Source organism: Oryctolagus cuniculus, chromosome 7 (assembly GCF_964237555.1).
Source record: "Oryctolagus cuniculus chromosome 7, mOryCun1.1, whole genome shotgun sequence".
Lineage (NCBI taxonomy): Eukaryota > Metazoa > Chordata > Mammalia > Lagomorpha > Leporidae > Oryctolagus > Oryctolagus cuniculus.
The window spans coordinates 9231176-9248013 of NC_091438.1; the positions used below are offsets into that span (position 1 = coordinate 9231176).

The 16838-nt window shown below is 49.1% G+C and overlaps 1 pseudogene; it reads left to right on the forward strand.

Moving 5' to 3' along the window:
• Positions 1-1212: 1212 nt before the first annotated feature.
• On the forward strand, positions 1213-13921 carry LOC127493519 (hepatitis A virus cellular receptor 1-like; annotated as a pseudogene).
• Positions 13922-16838: the final 2917 nt, after the last annotated feature.

Below are 16838 nucleotides of genomic sequence, written 5' to 3' on the forward strand. Positions count from 1 at the left end.
GGTGGAGGATTAACCAAGTGTGCCATGGTGCCGGCCCCCGTTGTATACATTTTTATGTGCTTATGGGCTACTTGACTATCCCCTTTTGTAAGACTATCCATAGAACAGATGTTTTAATACCAAATAGTATTCTCTAATACTATGCCATAAGCAAAGATGGTCTCCAGAAAATATAGTTTGAAGATGAAAACATGAAGCATAGCTCATCTTTAAAAATTAGCTAACCACCTTTAAAAGTAATTTCTTTGTTTAAGAATATCATCCTGAAAATACCTGGGCTACTAGGCTGACATCCTGGGGCAGGCACTGGGGCGCGGTGGGTTGAGACTCCACCTGAAGCGCCAGCATCCCATATGGGCGCCTGTTCGTGTCCCGGCTGCTCCACTTCTGATCCAGCAGAGGATGGCCCGAGTGCTTGGGCTCCTGTACTCCTGTGGGAGACCCAGGAGAAGCTCTTGTCTCCTGGATTTGGATTGGCCTAACTCCAGCCATCATAGCCATTTGGGAGTGAACCAGTAGATGGAAAACCTTTCTCTATGTTTCTCCCTCCCTCTTTCTATAACTCTGCCTCTCAAATAAATAAGTAAATCTTTAAAAATAAATAAAAAATAAAAATAGGCTGACATCCTAATCTGTCCTGTGCATAAACAGTCACAAATGAATTACTAAGCCCCCATCAGTGAGAGTTTGCACAAAACTGGACTCAGCCTGGTTTGAGAGCTGTAGACTTCTCATCCTGTTTGCCACTCGCTTGTTCTGTGTCTTTGGCCAGTCCCAGGAACTTTCTGCATGCAAGCTCCTCTCCACTTGGAAAAGTCACAGTTCACAGCTACAGTGCTGACCCCAGAGACAGGAGCTGGGCGCACAGTGCCACCCATTTCTGCTCCCACGGGGCCCCGGCATCCTTCCAGAAAACACCAGTTGGCACATCCATAGCATAATGCTGTCCAAACACAGCCCCAATCATACGTGATTGATCCGTGTAACAACATTGGAGACAGGTGCAAAGGAAAGCACCTCCATTGTAAAGAAAGAGAAAGGGCAGCTTCCTGCCCACGTGGAGTTGAGGGATCTCCATGGTGGAGCTGGAGCAAGACCCCAAGGCATCCCTCCTTGGGATGCTCGTGGGGAAACGGCACACCACATCCTCATCCACTCGCTCACAGGCGGCGTTTTCCAAAGCGTCTCCCATCCCCTCTTCTCTTCTACAAGATGCCCTTGCCACCCATCAGGAGAAGCTCCCGAATCTTCACCTCTCACACCTGGGCAGCCTTGACCAAGGATACGTATAAGGTATGACTCTGCCCACTGCACTCACTTCCCTCACTTGGCCTGTGGTGGTTTCCTCAGCCTTCGGGAAGCCAGCTTGTGTGAGACGCACGACCATGCTGGCACCACACGCGTGAGCAGCTCCAAGAGTACAGAGAGCCCGTGGATGGGGACTGGGAGAAGGGCCGGCAGCCACAGGAGAAGCAGATTGGTTCTGAAGCCCAGCCAGCACCAGGGATCCAAGAATCCCTCACACCCAGCACCACATCCAAAGTAAAACTGTGGTCTGAAGCCATCAGGTTTTGTGAGTTTGTTGCACAGCAATAGATGATCAAAACTGGAAGAGGGGGAAGGAAGGGTACCCAGCCACGTTCTCTTCTAAGCTCAAACAGTGAGCAAAACACAAATGCCGATGCCATGGAGCTTACATTCGAGAAGAATCATTCAGATTCCACACGAAGGATCAGGCTCAACCTGTGGCCTCTGGACCGGGCGGGCTGGAGTTATTCCCGCCCCATGGAGCTGCTCGGCTTAGCTCGAGTTCCACCACGTCCCACAGGTGACCTCCTACCTGCGCGGGGAAGGTAAAGAGCAGTCACCTCCTGTGGGGCAGAGATTCACGTGCAGACGGAGTAAGGGGCTGGGAGCAGTGCCTGGCACACCGTGGCACTGACGTGAGTGACAGGTATGTCCGTTCATTGCAGCAGCTCCTCACCTGAAGTAGAGATTCCAGTGTGGAGTCCGTCCTTACGGTATCCCATGCCGCATCTGGAAACGGAGACTAACACACAGCTCTCTGAGAAAGCGTTGGCTTTTGTTCACAGAGAAGCTCCCCGTGTGTGTGACCATGGCCTGTGGGCTTTCAACACACACTGGCAGGACCATTTTTCTGATTGAAGGGTCCGTTGAGGAGGACTATCACTGATCACATTCTTTTAGATACTGCAAGGTGCTTCACTTCACTGGGGAGTTGCTTCAGCTATAACTACTGTGTAACGACTTACTCCAGAATTCAGTGACTCAAAACAAGCATTTCATTTTGCTTACACAAATCTTGCGGGTCAGGGGCCAGCGTCGTGGCATCATAGCAGGTAAGTCCACTATCTGCTATGGGTACCAGTTTGTGTCCCAGCTGCTCCACTTCCAATCCAGCTCCCTGCTTCATGGCCTGGGAAAGTAGTGGAAGGTGGCTCAAGTGCTTGGATTCCTGTCACCCATGTGGGAGACCTAGATAGAGTTCGTAGCTCCTAGCTTTGGCCTGACCCAGCCCTAGCCATTGTGGCCATCTGGGGAATGAAACAGCAAATGGAAGATCTCTCTTTCCCTCTCTTTCTCTCTCTCTCTCTCTCTCTCTCTCTCCCTCTCCCTCTATCCATAACTTTGACTTTCAAATAAATAAATCTTAAAAAAAAAAGTTTTGTGGGTCAGTAGTGTGGTAGTTCTGCTGAGCAATTCTCTTTTAGAGTTTGCATTAATCAGAGTTCTATAGAGAGATGGAACAGATAGGATACGTAAATAAACAGAGATGAGTGGGGATTTACTCGGAAAGTTGACTCATACACCCGGGATGGGGAGGATTCTCAGAAGGCCAATAGGCCACTGGGACCAGGAGAGCCAAAAACTCACCCTCAGCCTCAGGCTGGAGGCCCGACAACCCCAACAGCCACTGGCCAAGACCTGGACTTCAAAAGTCACACCATGAGACAGACCCAGAGAAGGGAGGAGGGGCTTTAAGGGGGAGCTCAGGAACTAAGTGCCTCTTGACTGACTGGTACAGAACTCTCAGCCACCAGAAGCTAACAGAGCCCAGAGGCCAATGAAGCCACTAGGAGTGGTCTTCTCTCATCTGCAGCACGGCAGGCTCACGTGATTCTTCCAGTCTAGCTGAAGGGAGAAGTTGCACTCTGAGAATTACGATGTGTTCAGATACCAGCCAGCCGGTCTGCTCATTTTCCTTCAGGCTGACATAATGCTCCCCGGGGTATTCTCTTTAGGCCTCATACTACTTTCCATTGTAGTTTCTTATACTCAGGAGAGTGGAGTGGTGGGTTGGCCGCTCACACGACCCTGCACCTATTTGGTAGCCAATGGGGCAGTCATGTGTTGTGAGGAGTATCTTCTCCATTTCAGTGCTCACAGCAGCTTGTCTGGACTGATGGATGCCGTGTCACCTTTCAGAAGCACATACATTATAAGCTAAAGGGACTGCGTCTTTGACCATAGAGAATGCTGCTGAGGCTGACAGTGGCCTACACTGTTGCTGTATTGAGCACAGGGGAAGGTTCAATGATAAGAGGTTACACCAGCCAGGGATACAGTGTTTCAACATCACCTAGGGTCTCTACCTATGCTCATCCAATGCCAGCACCCACAGAGAACCACAAACCAGTGGTTACTTCATCTTCTCCAACTCATAAACAGAAATCCAACCCATAACACTACAGGAAACAGGAACACAACCCACCAGCTCTCCTTCCTCACATTCTTGCCCAACAGATGGGAATGGCACCATGACAGTCTTCAGATGGCCTTTGACTGGACAAACTCCAGTGTTCCAGCAGAGAACCCACGGATGACCCCCAGGAAAAGCTGTACATTGGAATCCGTATTTCTGCCTTGGTATTGTTCACTGTTTTTGTTGTCATAATTGTCAGAAAGTATCTCTACATTAGAAAGAGAATCCAGCCACTAGTATGGTCTCACTGAATGGCCCTCAAACTGGAGCTTTGCAAACCGCAAATGAAATGTGAATCCAGGCAGAAGACGGTGTCTACATTATTGAGGATAATCTTTATGTGACAGAGTACCACCTGGTGAGCTCTCACACATCGCCTGTGTGGCCACAGCAGACAGTGACCAGATGTCACCATGTCACGAGCCTATTTTCCTGTGTCAGTTTCATCCAACATTCCAATATGCCCGCCACAGCGGACCAGGGACTCTAACTGAAAACTCTATATAGTCAATGTCAATGTCATTGCTAATTAAGTTCCAGTTTTTATACTAAAATTGTCTCAATCGTTGTAGTCATTGCAAAGATCTCTCTCAAATAAGAGCACTTTAGAGTTACTGTTTTCTCTAGACCCCATGAATCATATATCCATCAAAGAAAATGGTAACTGGAAAAGCAGGAAATGATTAAAATTTGGTCCCTGAAATTATCAAGAGGAGGGGAAACAAAATCAGAAAATCCAATTTGAGACTTCTTTTGGAAGCATTTATTGATTACTTCTTTTTTTCATATTGTAATGTCAAATATTATGTTTCTTAGGTCCTTCAGGGGTTTCAAATCACAGGAGTGCACACATCTTTATTTTCCTATAGGGCTTAATTTCACCATTGTAGATACTTCCTTATGGCCCTGGACATATTAAAGTGCTTGACCCTTGGGTCGGGAAGGCCATTGTAGTGATCAGGTGACACTGTAGCAGTGACTATAGAGTAGACCCCAATTGGCCCTGTGATTTTACACATTCATGCTATTTCTACTACATTTGTACCACTTACTCCATCCGCACTCTGGTATAAGATACTTCCATAGGTAACTGTCAGAATCTTAACTGATTTTTAGAATGAGGCAGAGCAGAAATGAAAGGGGCCTTAGAAAAGTTATGCTGTGATTATAATAATATTTGAACCAGCAGTGTACATTTCCTAACTGTCTCCAAACTACTTACATATTTAACTTTGTTCCAGAAGGGTGAAGATCCTTTTCCAAATCTATTCCATCTACCTAACCCTACTTTCACAATTCAATTTTTGGTTTTGTCAAGAGAGTTAAAGGCTTATTGTAAGGATATCTTCAGTCATGTTTCCATGGCTGAGAAGCAAAGATCTGCAAGGACCAGTGTTGTCAGAAACGAGGGCAGATTCCCCTTCCCTCTGCCTTTCCTGTCCTGTTCCTTGATGGAATGGCACACAGGGAGTTAGACAGGAAGCCTGCGCTGGAATTCCTGCCAGCCCTGCACTGTTACCCTACACCCTTACCTGTCCACTGAATAGGCCCACTTTCCCATAATGCATCTGTGTCTCATCCAGGGCCGGGAGTGAGGAGGCACCATCATGGCCACATGGAGGTTGAACTGCACATGGAAGTGGCATGAAACCCCCAGAAAGTCTCACACGTGCTAAACTCTACCCTATTTGCATATTCAATTAGGGTAAGCACTGTCTATATCATAAGAGGCTGGTGACAAGTGACATTCTTCTGCTCTTGACCTTGCTTATGGCTCCTCCTCTAGCCTCCTCCGGGACCTGCTCTTCATGGGCACTGCTCTGTGTGGGGTGGCCCACACCCCTGCATCTTCACTCACTCTCTCTTAAACAAACCCTGCTCTCACTGTGCACTGTCTTGATGCCTCCACTTTGAATTCCTTTCCCTGGGTTCTTATGAAGAACCTGCAACAAAGATTAGGATACTTAGGCCATGATGTAACCCCTGAGGGCAAATCCTCCCCATGTAGCCCACTGATTGGAATGCCAGTCCCTCCTAGACACATGCAGAAGGAATGCTTTACCAGCCCTGTGAGTATCCTTAATCCATCAAGTTGACACTTAAAATTAACAGTCCTTAATGGAGTTGTGGCCACATCTGACTGGCACGTCACTGCTGGGTCAGCCATACATACTTCCTGTCTGGCTGCTCAGTGGGACAGACAACCCAAGCACACCTGCCCCTGCAGTGTGGCAGGCTCAGGCCAGCTCGACTTCTTACTGCTCCTGGGGAGCCTGCGTGGGAGGCTCCCCAACGGCCCAGGTAGAATCCCTTGATGATTGTATTAATTAGCTTTTGGCTACTGGGACAAACTACCTGAGGCAGGCCACTTTGTCAAGAAAAGATCTTTAGTTAGGCTGAGGGCTACAGAGGTGCAAAGTCGCCCGCACCTGCTGATGCCCTCTTGCTGGCAGAGCCCCAACGTGGACCAGAATATCACCTGGCAGGGTGATGATATTCTTCATATAAAGCCATCAGGACTGAGTCACAGGAGCTCTGCCCTGTGCACCTTATTGAAACCTAAGCACTTCAAATGGCCCCGCCTCTAAGTATGGCAGTCACATTCCTCTTCCACCCTCATTGCCATTAACTACACCTCTGGGGATTCAATGCCTACACGGGTTCAGGGGCAGAAACCATAGCAATGACCTGGTTTTCCATAAGCAAAAAATTCACAGGGTTGACTTTTAAGAACAAATGAGCAGACAACTCAAAAGTAAGGCTGACAAAAGAAATTCAGAAATCCAAATGAGCTTGTGAACTTTAAGAGTAACCATTTCATTGATTTCCATAAAGCTTCTTCCTCTAGAATTCTTTCCGTTCTTTTTACTTTCCCAAATGGCAATCTTCTTTTTTTTTTTTTTTAAGATTTATTTTTATCTATTTGCAAGGCAGAGTTAACATTTGAAGTCAGGTGGGTTTGGCCTCAGAGGGGATGGTTTTGAGCATTATTAGGGAGCACAGTGCCCAGAAGGGAAGGCGGGTAGGGACCTCGGTGGGAAATGGCTCTAGAGAAGTTGCTACCAGGGGGATTAAGCCCTTTTTACTCAGTGTGATCAGTGTATCCGAGCTGGAAGATGACAAAAATGAGTGGTGCAGTGGTGAATTGATGAGTCGTCTCTGGCACTGAGAAGAGGGTGGCTCCTGGCATCGAGCCCCAGGGGGTTCTACAGCCCCAGGGGGACACCTCAGAGAGGGCACACCAAAGACCCCCCACCCCTCACTGGCACCCCACAAGCCCCCAGCTGTGGTCTCTGGCTAATGACTCAGCAGCACATCACGCTTCCATTTTCTTAGGAATTAAATTCCCAGGACATTGCATTAAGGTAATATTTTCAAAAGAATATTGTCAACAGAACTGTCAGGAATCAAAGATATTAAACGGAATATTTTCTTATTGAAAGCAATAAGGATGTCAAGTGGCAAAATTGCATCAGTGAAGGCCACACTGGCCTGTTTTTAAAGGGGCCTCTCTGGTCTCTTTCATCTCCCCTGATGGGCTCAGCTTTCTGATCCCGAAACCAAGGGGGTTGCTACAAGCTCTTCATCCTCTTAAGTTCCTGTCTACTTTGGTAGGGAAATCAATCACCGGGAAATCGTCCTTGCCTTCCACTTACAAAGAAGCACATGGGTCTACGTGTTTGTCGTGGTGACCGAGTTACGTCCAAGTGCACAAACATTCGTGGGTAGGTGATGATTTCTTCCTCCACGAAGGAGAAGGACTTGAATTTGGAATCAGAGAGTCCTAGAGATACCATGTTCTGTCTCTGACAAGAACACCAGGTCGGGAGGCCAGAGTGGGTACCTGCCGGCTGTTCCTTCCCTGTTGGCCTGCACCTCGTCTACACAGGCTGAGCAAGCGTGTCTGCTGCTCCCGTGCGCTCCCTCCTGGGCCCCAGCTTCAGTCCGGCTGGTTAGACAGCAGAGATTCATTGGCACATTGTTAAATTGCCAGGGCCTTTCTCTTTGAACCCTGGAAAAGCAAATGCCTTAGAATGAGCACAGAGCATAAATTATGGTCCTGAAAATTAGACTGGAATTCCCCCATCAGGCTCTATCACCAAATATCTCAGTTTCCTTGTCACTAAAACAGGACTACTAACAACATTTACCCTGAGGCATTAGTGGGATTGCATGAAGTATTGATATGCAGTGCCTGGCATACAGCAGGCGTTCAATAAGTGCGGGTGATGGCCATTCTCAGGACAGAAGTGGACGGGGACAGGGCCTGTGTGGACGCAGTGGCTGAAAGCACAGGTCGCTCCTCTCTGAAGCACTTGCCCTCGCTGCCCGAACAGACATGCACTCAGAGGCTGCCCTGAATGAGGCTTCAGCACACTGGACCCTACCCCTCTTCGCCCTCCTAACAGAAACAGTGACTCAGCACTGCCCCAGTACTCAACGCAGCATTCCCAGACTGCAGCCAGTCGGTCAGGGACAGTGGACGAGGGTCGCTGTCCCCAGCTGGCTGCTGAGGTGCTGCAGGAGATGCGATGGACCTTATTGGACCTGGCACTGAGACACAGGAACTGGAACCCTCGTCCTGGCTTCCCCAGTTCATGGGGTGCCCTTCCGTAACGGCATCTACTCAGAGGTGGTGAGGTGCTGGGTGGTCCTTGGCGTCCCCAGGAGCTCTAAAGTCTAAGAGGCTGTGACTACACTAGGGGTGTTTGTAAAAGCGCCAGCTGCTGCCGAATTCTGAGGAGCAAACCTTGGACAGGTGACAGCGGTATAAAGTCGACCCGTCTCGTGTAACTCAGTTACAGCAACCCCCACACAATGCCATTTGGGTGACAAGACAAACTGCCTTTCCTAAAAACTTCCTGCCTCATCTGGATCAAGTGGGAAAAATCAACACCAGCGTAATTTAATCATTGTATCTGCATTTTGCTTTTTTTGTATCTCCTTCCAGTTTCCTCTCAGTCTATTTTTAACATCCTCCCTAGAACATCTTTCACAGCCTGGAAGGGGAGTGCACTGCATAAGAAAATTAAAGCAGGATATGACCATTTGAGGAATGAAATATCTTAAAGCAATCAGCTAAAGTGCTCCCAATTATAACAAAGAACATTCTTTCAGGAGAAATGTGGGTTGATTTGTGGGTTTAACAGATCCTCCCTTTCTGCAGTTACAATGTGTCCAAGCGATGTGCATAGCTGTTAGATGGACTCACAAAGTCATTTGAGTTAAAGCTAAGTATGTCATTCATTATCTATCTATCTAAATTGCATAGATTGGGTCCGGGGAGTGTATGTAAACAAGGCCCTGATGAAGACCTGGCGAGCCCTGTAACTGGGTTTCATACTTCGTCTTCCCCAGTGGACAGCAGGCTCTCCTGGCACAGCCATGGCCGTTTGCTCAGATGCCAAGCAGAGCAGCTTACACCCACTGAGTGTTAACTTCGTGCTAACTGATCGGATAACCACTTGAACATATAGACTGTCTACTGTGGAGGCCATCTGAAGACAGAGTGGTGAGTGGCTGGGATGTCGCATGCTAAAACCCTAGCACCTTCCATCGCGTCTGCAGCTCTGCTGTAGGCACCTCAGCAGGTGAGAGAAAGGCAGGTCACGGGTCCTGTACTTGACAGGCATGCAACCTAGCGGGGATGGGCAAATGGAAAATAATAAATTGTGCAAATTGACAGGTGGTTAAATGTCAGAGTGAGCATGGCAGACATCCTGGAGTTGTGCTGGATTTCCAGTCAAGCTGTGTTCCAACTGCACAGCTGGAGTTTTGGAGTTAAGACAGCTGTGTCCGGTGGTGGTGATGGGAGGGCTCTCAGCGTTCTGGGTCTTCACTCACAAAGTGGCTCCACCAGTGGGTGTAAACCTAACTGTAAACTTTACCATGCATAAGTTACGTTTCAACTTCAAAAAATAAAGAGGAAAAAAATGTCACAAAGTGCAGCCAGGTACACCATTCTGTCCCATCTGCAGGTTTCTTTCCTGGCACACGAACCTCACTGGGCACATCGGGGAAGCCACTGTGAGCAGGAGAAGGGAGAGCGAGAGAGAGGAGACTGTTGAAAGTCCTCTCCCGGCACCTTGGCTGACAACGTTGCACCTGCTGTCTCTTATTGTGTAGAGAATTTTCCATGGGGCACTCTTCAACGCAAAGCTGGTCACTAATGGAGTAACGGAATATTTGAAAAATAAATTTTGCCTTCCAATTTTTAACACCATTTTTTAACCCTCTTCCAGGGAAAGCGGTTTGCTGTAGCTTGAGGCTGAAGACCGTGTTGGTTAGCAACTGGATGTTCTGGATTTTCTAAGACATGAGGGATAAAGTTCTCCATCCTCTTAATGACACGGGGTACGTCCATGTGATGGCTGGTTTTGGATGTGCACTTGACTGGTTCAAAGATGCCCATGTAGCTGGTAAGGCATTGCTCCTGGGTTTGTCTGTGATGGTTCCAGTCCTGTGAGACTGTGGGCCATGGGCAAGCACCATCCAACCAGCTGAGGGCCAGATGGAACACAAAGGCAAAGGAAGAATGAATTCTTATTTTTAAGATTTTAATTCTTTTGGCTTATTTGACAGTGAGAGAAAGAAAGAGATTCCATCCACTGGTTTATTCCCCAAATGACTCCAATATCCAGAGCTGGACCAGGCAAAAGCCGGGAGCCAGAAGTGGTGTTCTGGTCTCTCATGTTGGTGGCAGAGACCCAACTACTTGAGCCGTCACCTGATAGCCTCCCAGGGTGTGCACCAGCAGGGAGCTAGAATTGGATGGAACTGGCGCCCAATCCCAAGCACTATGTTATGGGGTGCAAGGTCAAGTGGCCTCTTTAGCACCAGGCCCAACATCTGCCCTGGAAAAATGAATTCCCACACTGTCTTCCGGAGCTGGGACACCCTTACCTCCTGCCCGTGGGCGTGAGAACTGCAGCCCTCCACCGCTGTGATTTGGACCCCAAACTCATGCAGAAGTTGAACCCCAAGGTACTAAGAGGGTGGAAATGGGATCCAACTCAGGTGTTTGGAAACGGGGCCTTCGGGGAATGGTCAGATTGGATCAGGCCATCGGTGTGGAGCCCAGGATTAAACACTGGCAACTTTACAAAGAGACAGAGTCAGGCACACTCCCTGCTGCTTGCCATGTGCTGCCCCATGCCACCTCTGGACCCTGACAGCAGGAACACAGCTGGAAATTAGGCCAATGCGCTAACAGGTCCTCTCCCGAGACTTATAAAATGTGTGGAAATGCGGAATTACAAAACTAGTTCAGCGTCGTGCAAATTTTGAAATCCATGTATAGTTTCTTCAGAAAATACATTTTCCATGAACTTTTTGGAGACCCCTTGCATGGTCATGTGTGTATGTGCATGTGTGTGTGTGTGTCCTATTGGTTCTGCCTCTCTGGAGAATCTTAATACAGTGACATCATGAGACTCTGCTAGTCCCTGGACTGTGGGTCCCTAGCAGGCAGGGGAGGCCTCTCCTTAGTCCCACTTCCCAGGACTGGCGTACCACGTGCTCAACAAACAGAGACTTACTCTAAGTAGGAATTACAGCGGAAAGGCAGAAGGAAGATCTGGTTCTACAGGTATGCGTGGTTCTACGAACTTCAAAAGTAACTTTATTTCTGCTTTTGAAGTCATAGTTTAGAAACGTTAGCAAATATAGAAAAATAGCAATGCAAAGATCCACATCAAAACACTGACTCTGGCGTGTAAAGCTGGCTATGCCAAAACTGAACTCAGCTGAGAGGAACGTCCTGGCGGAATTCTGAAACTGGTAAATTTGTCCTCAGAACCTCCGTCCCCTGACCCCGCTCCCCAGGGCCCATCTGCTGTTGGGCACCAGCGGTACCTTCCCCAGGAGCATACGCATTTCAGCTGCTCACAGCCTTAGGCTAAGAGAGTGGAATTCCAGGCACCCATCCTGGGAGCTGGAAAGAACTGGGGGTGCGGGCAGTGACCAGGATCCAGGGTCCCTTGTGGTCATGGCCAGTAAGTTTCCCTTTGGTGGTCTTTCTGATTAATGATACAACAGTCAGCTAGGTCCAAGTAAGATGTTTAAATGACCCAAATACTTGGATTCAGGTTTGCAGCAACCAGGGTTTGTCCACCTGACACCCAGAAGGGACTTGGAGCCCGGATCACGGCACAGATGTAAGCTGGAGGTCACCAGAGGCAGATCTTTTTTCTCGGAGATGCACCTGCCCACAGGTCCTAGGGTGGGAAAACGTGGCCCAGTCAAACGGAAGTGGTCAGTTCTAGGCTGCATTTCCCCTCTGGGCTGTGTGAGCTATGGACCTTTTTCCCCTTGAAATTAAAACAACCACTCCAGGCTTAACAAAAGGATACAACAGGATGTCACCCCCCAGCAACACACAGCTCAGCCCAGGGCTGGGAGCCCCCACGCAAGCCATGCGGGGTTCTGATGGGTACACTGGTGGCAGCAGCCCCTGATCTGCCGCTGGGAGCCCCCGGGCAGCTACTTCATGGTGAGCCGCCTCCACAGAGCAGGGTGAACTTCCCAGGAGGAGATGGGGTGGCAAGGGTCAGGTGTGTCCTCCATGGGTACCAACCTGGAGGCAAGGGGCACAGGCCCCGAGGACATGTCTGTCATTGTTACTACTGTGGCTTCATGCTCAGCCAGAGAGCCATGGCAGGACACTGCCCGTGGCCTCAGGCAGGTGGGGAGAGGTACACTTGACCATCTCTCACCATGCTTGGGCTTCAGGGCCTTATGAATCTGGGGGCCTTGTTCCCCAAGACCTCCAGTGGTCAGGAGGGGCTGTAGCACCTGGTGGGGGGGCACTGTGTCAACACCTACATTTTCTAGGTGGCAGCCTCTGATTGGCCAACCCAGGATTTCACCCACCCACCAGGGCAGTGGAAGGTAGCTGCCTGTCTGTCCTGAGTCATTTGTACAAATCCCGTACCTCTAAATTCAGAGGGCATGGAGATTAACGATAAACCAAAACCAAAGCACCTGTAACTTTAAGTCTATTAAATGAATTTAAAGTTTTAAAAATCAGTCATATAAGCTGCTGGACCAGTCAACCCCAATTAAGTAGCATGAGAATTCTGCAGATCTGACTCTCCGTCTTCATGTGTCCTGGCTTAAACACCGTATCTCTGTATAATCAAAGGAAGTATGAGATATATCCACATGTGATTCTCACAGGCAGAAAACTGATCCTGTGTATTTACATGTAATCTAAACATTCACTTTGTCATAGGTCTTAGTTGATTTTATGGGATTACATGAAAATAATTTCTTAGATGTACACATTCAAATGTGTTTTTTTTTTTTTGCTCAGAAATTAAAATAACAAAGCACTTAAATTAGGAACAGGAATTCACCCTGGCTAACAGCAGGTGCCCAGAGGAGCAGAGACCCCCTGCCTGGAGCTCTCTGCTCCACAGCCCCTCGAGCTGCCTGGGTCGGCCACCTCTTCACGCCAGTGGACAAAGCTGTGGTTGGCACCAGCACAGGCCAGTGAAGGCTGTTATTTTGTCACCACAGAGTGAAGGGCTGCTTCTCTGCCCATCTCCCTCAAAATCTGTGTCATTTCTGAACAGCAAAGACAGCCTGCCACCACGTGCGAGGCAGAGGTCTGTGTGGTTCACTGTGTCATTCACAGAGTCCTCTCAGCAACCCTGTAAGTCCTGTCAGTATCCTCCCAGCTTACAGGTGGGGGAAGAGGGGCACAGGAGACCGAGGCCTAGCTCAGGGCCACACAGCAGTGGTGAGTGTGGTTTCCAGGCCGAGGATCTGGGCTGCTGGTCACTTGCCATCACTGCCCCATCAGCAGGTGAGAGAGGAGAGCCTGTGTCTGGATCCAGCCACTCCTGATCACCTCCTGTAACACTGCTGTCAGCCCACACACATCCCCTTCACCCCTGCCCCAGCTCTGGCACAGCCCAGGGCCTCTACAGCCTCCACACGGCGTGTCTTGTTATTTAGGACCTGGTGGTAGGCATCACTTTGAAGGTCCACCATGTTCAGAGTGTAACTGGTAAAACATACTCCTCCCTCTCACCATAACCTGCCTCTTCCCTTCCTCTCCCAAGGTGCAGCTGGAATTAAGGAAAGGACCTAACCATGTATGTCAGAGGGAGGACGAAAGACCGAAAGCAGAGGAAATACAGCAACACGGTAATGAAAATCCAAGTACAAGACTTCCGGTATTTCAGAAACTCTGGTTTTGTGAGTAAGAGGAATTGGTGTTTTAGAACCATCAGACATAGGAAATCCCTCAGTGTCATGTGACACTTTAGTTACTACCACCAAAACATTATTAATTATTGAAAGGGTTACTTGAGTAATTAACTATCCTCCCCCGTTTACCGAAGCAAACTTTTCAACTTAGTCCCATCACCAATTGACTCCTCCGTTAGATTCTCTCTCTGCTTCATACACAGCTAAAAATAGCTCTCCAGTTTGTGTCTGGAAAGTCGTCTATTCCCTTCTCTTCTCCCTAAAAACAAGCCGATGTGAAAGCCGGCACATCTTCCAGCCCCAGAGGCTTCGTGCCCGCAGCACCTCCCTGCGCAGGGTCCTTCCCAGGCCTGCCCTGACTGCGGTCCAACCCAGGCGCTCCCCGGCCTCTGGGTCACACTGGGGACCCTCCTGAGTCCTCCTCTCTGGTGCCACCCCCCAGGCCTTTCCTGGACACCTCTGCCCGTCCCGATGCCTCTGGGTGTCCCCTTTACTCTGGATCTTGCACCACACCATGTCCGTCATCCCGCCAGGCCCACCCAGCTTTCTCCTCTCACATGAGAGCCATCCCAGCTTACCAATTCACGCTGAAATATTAGCAATTTAAACACATTTCTCTTCTCCTGGAAAAGCCATCCATTTGAATGAAAATCAGGGTACACAACATAAGTCAGAAAATGATTGGCTTCCAGCAGATAAGAAACTCTGGGAGGGGACCCTGTGATGCAGGCAGGCAGAGAGGATAAAATGATTAGATTTGTAAGCTGGAGACCACGCCCTCCACCCCGCCCCCTGTGTGATCTCATGCCCCCACCTGATCTCACCTGGATGCCCACCTGCCAATCACTGAATAAAATCCTTTAAAAAAAAAGTAATACCATGTTGTCTGGTCTATTGGAGCCAGTACTCAGAATTGCTCTCTGAATACGTGGCAAGAGCCTACAGGATTATCCATGTTGAAATCATTAGCAAGGCAGGACGATGTCACCTGGAGCACGTGCTGCCAGTCTGAGGGCAAACCTCCCAGGAGGGGGAGCTTGTGCAGGGCCTGAGCCCAGAGCCAGCGCCCCTGCAGCGCCAGGTCCCCACCAGCACCTCGCCCCTTTCCTCGCCAGCAGCTGCAGGGAGTCCACCGTGGTGTGTGCGTTCCCCAGCCCTCCAGCCCTCCTAGGCAGCACTTGCGGTGAAGCTCTGATGAGAGCAGAGGCAGAGGAGCCAGAAGTTTCCGCCACACGCTCCAAGCCTTTCTCTGCACGATGTTTCCATCCTGGATTTCTAGTGCAATGAAACCTGTCAAAAACATGAGAAGTAGGTGTGAAGACAGAACACAGGCAGGGACTCTTGGAGGAAATGATAGATAATCCCCCCAGGGCTCCTGATTGGAAGGTGGGGCTCGCTTTCTTTGTCACAGCTGGTGTTTCATGTTCATAACAGAATCTTCAACACAGAGAAAAGAATGAGGTTGATGCTCCTGCTCTGGATGTCTTGGTTGGTGGAAAACTGGGATTTCGTTCTCTGTGCTCCTTCCTGACAGCACCCTATGAAGTGGGGAGCACGTTCAGGGACAGGTGAACGGAGTTGGGTGGGGGATGGAGCCCACCTCCATTAGATGGCAGAATCGTGGTCACCTCAGGAGGCAGGGACAACGCTCACCTAATGGCGCAGTGTCCGAATGCTCAACCCAACACCAGCTATCGGATGTCTGCTGCACAGCTGGGGGTCACGTGGACGTGGAAAGGAATAGGCCAGGGCCAGCGCTGTGGCACTGCAGGCTAAGCTGACATCCCACATCTAAGCACCAGCTGGAGTCCCGGCTGCTCCACTTCTGATCCAGCCCCTGCCAACACGCCTGGGAAAGCAGTGGAGGATGGCCCAGGGACTTGGGTCCCTGCACAAAGATGGGAGACCCGAAAGAAGCTCCTGGCTCCTGGCCTTCAACCAGCACAGCTCCGGCCATTGCGGCCATCTGGGGAGTGAACCAGCAGATGGAAGACCTCTGTCTCTCTGTAACTTTGCCTTTCAAATAAAATAAATAAATCTTTTTAAAAAATCTGATTAAAGAAAGATCTATGAATATGGAAAGATAGGTAGGCAGACTTAATGTTGTCAAGTGGTCTGCTCTTCCCAATTTGATCTATAGATTCAATACAAACCCATTCAAAAATATCAGGAAATCATTTTGGGTAACAACAAACTATTTCTAAGTTTATGTGAGAAATCAAAAGACCCAGCAAGCCAACACAATGTTGAAAGAGAAAAACAAAGTTGAAGAAACAGCATGACTCAACTTCAACCTACCCTAAAGCTGCCATGAACAAGACAGAACAGAATTAGCAAAATAATCAACAGATCAATGGGCAGAATAGAGAGCCCAGAAATAAGACGCCCATGAATATGGTCAATTGATCTTTGACAAAGTAGCAAAGCTAACACAGTGGAACAATGATAGACTTTCCTTTCTTTCTTTTTTTATTTGAGAGATAGAGTTAGACAGTGTGAGAGAGAGACAGAGAGAAAGGTCTTCCTTCCGTTGGTTCACCCCCCAAATGGCCGCTATGGCTGGCGCTGTGCTGATCCAAAGCCAGGAGCCAGGTGCTTCTTCCTGGTCTCCCATGTGGGTGCAGGGGTCCAAGCACTTGGGCCATCCTCCACTGCCCTCCTGGGCCACAGCAGAGAGCTGGACTGGAAGAGGAGCAACCGGGACTAGAACCCAGCACCCATATGGGATGCCAGCACCGCAGGCGGAGGATTAACCAAGTGAGCCACGGCGCCAGCTCCCCTGATAGACTTTTCTACAAACAGCCTGGAACACCTGAGCATCCACATGCAAATAAAAGTAAATCTAGACAAATCTCTTACACTTCGTCACAAAGATTGACTCAAAGCAGATCGCAGACCT